Here is a 5,561-nt window from a genome sequence, read left to right on the forward strand (position 1 = left end):
CTGTATTTATTTCAGACTTAGGTTCAGATCATTTGCATTTGCTGAACTCACACTAATTGATTGTAGGGGCACACTATAATAGAAATATCCTGGATAACAGATAGAAGTTGACCTAGGATTAAATATTTGCCATCAATAATTAACACTAACCAAGAAAGTTTTCTATACAGCAAACTCTTTTCCTTCTCCTTCAGATTAAATTGGCTAGTTCTCTTGATTTTACTTCCACATCTTTAATATCTGTCAAATTCTCTGCATTTACCCTCACCTTTTCCTACCTAAATTATCGGTCTATATCAATGGAAGACTGTACCACATATAATGTTATCAACCATAGCTGGAAGAGTCTTCCAGTCTCATAGCACCATCTTGTGGTTTAGAAACCCCAAGGAAGGGAAACAAACTTGGGGTTACTAGCAGAACCTCCCTGTACTTCCCTCCCTCTCCCACTATTCTGGTGAAGTGAAATTTCCCAGGACTGTATACATTCCTTCATATTTCGTTTTGCCCTGTGCTTTGGAATCTCCTCAGAACAGACTTGAAATTTCGAGAAGGGAACTTGGTTTTAGACAGACAGCCCAACATTCCAGTACCACTTATAGTGCACAATCCATACAGGCATCCAGGCTTTTGGTACAGGTCTGAGAGCTTAGATTCGTCTTGGGGTAAAAAAATTCACTTGGAGATGCTAGACAAACAAACCTCCTGTCCTCCTTCCCGCGCCCCCAAATCAGGTCATTATATCTTGATTATTGGCCGGGGGAGGGGGAGGAGTGAAGAAGAGGGGGGAGAGAAGAAGAGGCAGGAGAGAAGGAGCGGGTAAGAGAGATGGGTTTGGACTTGTGATTCATCAGTGTTTGTCATTCCCAGTGAGGAACCCTCTCCTACTGCAGACTGAAAATTATTTTTCAGTTTATAATCTTAGAGACTTGCCTAGGACAACAGTCACAAAGCTTGTATGTATCAGGTCTTGAGCTCAGGTCTTCCTAATTCTAAGGCCAGCTCTCTATCCACAGCATTACCCTGCTTTACCATCTGAATACCTAGACTATATCATGGCTTTAATCCCTTGTACCCTTTCCAGCTTTAGGTCCCATGTATGTAATCCTCTTCTCTCTAATGAGGTTAGATTCTGGAACTCTTAAACCTAGCAGTTACTAGAACCTCAGTCCCAAGGAAGATTCTTCAGCAGTCCTTTGGAAGTTGAGGTTCTGGAACACTCAACACTCAGATCATGTGTTTCCCTCTTCCAGGGTTGAGAACATGCCTTAGCTCCTGCCTCTCTAGGACTGGGTGCAGGCACTCTCAACATTTTACTATTGGGACAAGAAGCTGCTATCTCTACTACTTGACCACATGATTCCTTTTCATTGATGCTACATGGTGGAGACAATGTGGCTCCCATGTTCTTTGCTCAAAAGCAGACAATGACTTAGTACAATTTAGCTCTATTGAAAAGCAGAAAGGCCTAATCTTAAAATGAAGACTTACAGAGTTACTGTTTCCACAACAGTCTATCCCCCTAGATTTAGAGTCAACCAGTTCATCCTCATTCACTGAGATCTATCAACTAGGAGACATGAAAGGACATATCCCCTACCCTCATAGGAAGATGCAATCAAAAGTCCCCCCTAAAAGGTCATCCTGTTGTTCAGAAAGTCCCTTGACCAACTACTTGTATAGGCCTTGACTACATATGTATAATCTACAAAGTAGTCACAACATTCTTATTAGTCCTGGACTAGAATGTGCCCTAGGTACTCCTGTGTTTCTTGGGCTCCAGTTCATAAGGGCTCTCAGCTTCACAGAAGAGTATGATAATGAATGTTTTCTAAGAAGGAATTGAATTAACCTCCAAGAAGCTCATCTCTAGCTGGGTAGAAATTACAAGGTAGAAGTGGAGGTCCCAGATGATAGCATACAGATATAGTTAGTTCATGTTTTCCACACTAGCACAGTATCATATGAACTTGCAACATTATGTATTTTCAAGAGACATCTTTGTTATATCCACAATCAGAGAAAACTACCAACTGCCCCCAGTGTAGGTATTCACCATCATATTATTCCCTGTCTATTCTCCCTCAAATCTACACCATCTTTTTCTTGACTTTAGAGATAGAGGTAAAGGATGATTGCCAGATACCCATTTGATAAAAGTCATTGGATTATTGTATAAAGTCTTTCATGAATGGTGAGGCATCCTTTTATGACCAAGGGTAAGGCCTTAGGGGGAAAATTTGATCATATGAAAGAGAAATTATTTAAAAGTTGAGCTTGATCTTTTAAAATTATTACAGTACTATGGCATTTGTGATCTATTAATCTTTCATTACAAAGTAAATATAGTTTATAATTTTCCTTTGGATTGTATTTTTAAAAACAGCTGGCCTTTGAAATAGATGTGCTACCACTAGGTGGCAGTACTGTTCCATGACCATATAAGGCATGTCTCTAAACTGAAATTTGAGATGTTGCTCCCTGCCTACTTTGTTACAAATTTATAATCACTAATTTTGCTACTTTTAATAAAAAAAATTTTTAAACTAAAGCATTTATACTAAAGCAAAGTCAAACAAATGCGGAAGCTTTCAAAACAATCTTTAATCAAAATTTTCTAAGATAACACTAGGTATTTTCTCCCCTTAATTTGTAAACATTAACATTCCTAGGTTTTTTTTCCCCCACTTATTACTGTATTTATTCCAGAGGAGAAATAGCCTAGGCTACTAATATTCATTTTTTTTCTTTTGCTTTTTTGGAGGGGGAAGGCAGGGAAGTTGGGGTTAAGTGACTTGCCCAAGGTCACACAGTAAGTGTTAAGTTTCTGAGGTCGAATTTCAACTCAGGTCCTCCTGATTCCAGGGCTGATGCTCTCTTCACTGTAACATGTAGCCACCCCATAATACTAATTTTTGATTGGGAATCATTCCTAGTCATTTTTTTTTTAACTCTTAGTTTGGGGTTTTTGAAGACTGAAGTGCTTTCATGTGCCCTAGTCAAAAACCTTTTCCTTCCCATTCATTCTCTACCTGAGCGTATACAAAACAAAAAAATAAATAAACTACTCAGAAAGTAGAAAAATACACTAATCTCAGTGTCCAAATCCCTGATTCCCTACCCTTTTCTTTATTTCCTCTTGAGGAAAGATGCAGAATGTTTTGTCCTTGTGAAGATATCCCTTTTTCCTTCTCCTCACATACCTAAGTTTCCTCCAGTCATAGATTTTCATGCTACCTGAGTCTTTAAGAGAGGAATAAATCAGTCCCTTGCTCTCTTTTATTTGTCTTAAGATCCCCTAATTATCACTAACCCCTTTATTTTTTTTAACAATTTATTTATTTTATTTTTTGCTTTTTGGAGGGCAGTTGGGGTTAAGTGACTTACTTGCCCAAGGTCAAACAGCTAGTTTTTGTGTTGTGTCTGAGGCCGCACTTGAACGCAGGTCCTCCAGACTCCAGGGCTGCTGCTCTATTCACTGCACCACCTAGCTGCCCCACTAACCCCTTTGTTTTACAAATTAAGAAATTAAAGCCCAGAGGAATTAAGTGACTTACTTAGGGTCACAAAGGGACTTCTTTAACTAAAGGTAGTTCTAGTTTGATTTTCTTTCAATAACTTGTTTTCATTTATTTAGCTTCATACATTTACTGTGTAACCTTGCAGCAAGTCTCTCAACCTTTGTTTGCCTCATGTAAAATAGGGATAATAACAGTGCCTACCTCCCAGAGTTGTGAGGATCAAATGAGATATTTGTAAAGTGCTTAGTACAGTTCCTGGCACTTTGCTAGCTGCTATCATCATCATTATTATTACTATTATTATTATTATTAGCTAGATTTACTGCTAAAAAAGACTTACAATTAAAATTTACCCATATGCCCATATGAATGTTTGGAATGATAAACATAATTAGATTGTTTTCCTTACAGTATCCTCTTCTGTTTTCCTCCCCCCCCTGGTGCTTTTTTATATAGAAAAAAAGGGACAGTAAGACTTGGGGGATACCTTTTCCCTGTAAATAATAATCAGAGCATGGGCCTTCAAAACTTAGAGAGGAAAATCCAGGGAATTCTTAGATGCTATGCTGCTTCCTAAAATGACATAATTTCAAAGTTGGAAGGAACCCCAGAAGCCATCTAGTTTAATACATAACTGACTAAAAATCATGTCTACAACTTTACCTAGAAGTCACCCAGTCTCCATTTTAAAACCTCCCATGAGGGGGAATATACTACTTACCTCCGGAGGCATGAGTTAAGAGATATGAATGTGTGTGTGTGTGTGTGTGTGTGTGTGTGTGTGTGTGTGTGTATAACTATTTTCCAGACTAGATAAGTTCCTTGAGGACAGGTATTGTCGCTTGACATGAAAAATTAAATGGAAGAAACAGGACTGTTTTCCTTAAAAGATTTTTTTAATGACAGAATATTAGAGCTAAAAGAGACTTTAGACATGATGACTGTATAATGCAAATTTGAAAAGGAAAATATGAAAGTAGATTCTAATCAATGGTATTATATTAAACATTTTCATTATTTTTAGTTATACATAGTTTAAATTATTATCTACAAGTTACTTATCCTCTTAATGTGCTTCTCCTAGCATTATAAAAAGTGGAGGCCAGGTGGCTTATTAGTATTTTTATGGTACTCATAAATCGGTATTAAAACAGATATTTGGTTTCCTAGTAATTTTCTAACACCTCTTAGAAGACATTGGATGGAGACACAATTTATCCAAATTTGGACAATGTTTAAGAAAATAAAGCAAAGCCAAGCCATTTCAATTCAAAGGAAGGATAAACTGGGTGGAGGGGAAGGGGGGTGGATTGCCTTTACTGAAAAGCAGTTATTAGTATGAAGCAATTAAATATGAGGATATGTAATTTGAGAAGCAATGACATTTAAGAATTACAAGATAGAGGTGAACCTATAAAGAGCAATGGAACCTACAAGCAGTGGGCGTAGCGTATAACAAGAAATAATGCATCATCAAGTGTAAAGGACTAATAATAATGCAATGCACACTGACTTGTTTAAACTATAATGTCATCTTCAGATACTAGCATTAACACTCTTGGTCTAGATACAGGTCTTAAGAATTATGCTGTAGTATTAACTATAGGGTAGAATGAGTAATTAATTACACTTTTCCTTCAAGAATTATTGGTCTCAGTGGGTCAAGGAGTTTTGACAATCTTTGGTCCAATATATTCAGCTCTAGTTGCCTCAAGAGGTATTTTCAGGATTAACAGTTTATAAAACATTTTCATATCCATTTTTACATTAAGGCTTTTTAAAAAAAATACCTTGGAAAAATGTTATAGTAACAATAATAAAGATCCTTAGAATTATTTCCTGCACTGGTCATTTATAAGAATATTACTCTTAAAGTTCTGCGTTTAAGATTATTTCTCCATATCTTATATCAAATTTTGAATTTTAATACTCTGTTTCTGTGTTGTTAAACAATTTATAACTTCTGAGTACAAAAATAAATGTTTTCCTTCCTTCATAAAGATAGAATTGTGTGGGATAAAAGAGTTCAGAGTCTGAGTC

The sequence above is a fragment of the Petaurus breviceps genome, unplaced genomic scaffold (assembly GCF_028583685.1).
Source record: "Petaurus breviceps papuanus isolate PSGF00001 unplaced genomic scaffold, PetGlider_PUasm1.0 80, whole genome shotgun sequence".
NCBI lineage: Eukaryota > Metazoa > Chordata > Mammalia > Diprotodontia > Petauridae > Petaurus > Petaurus breviceps.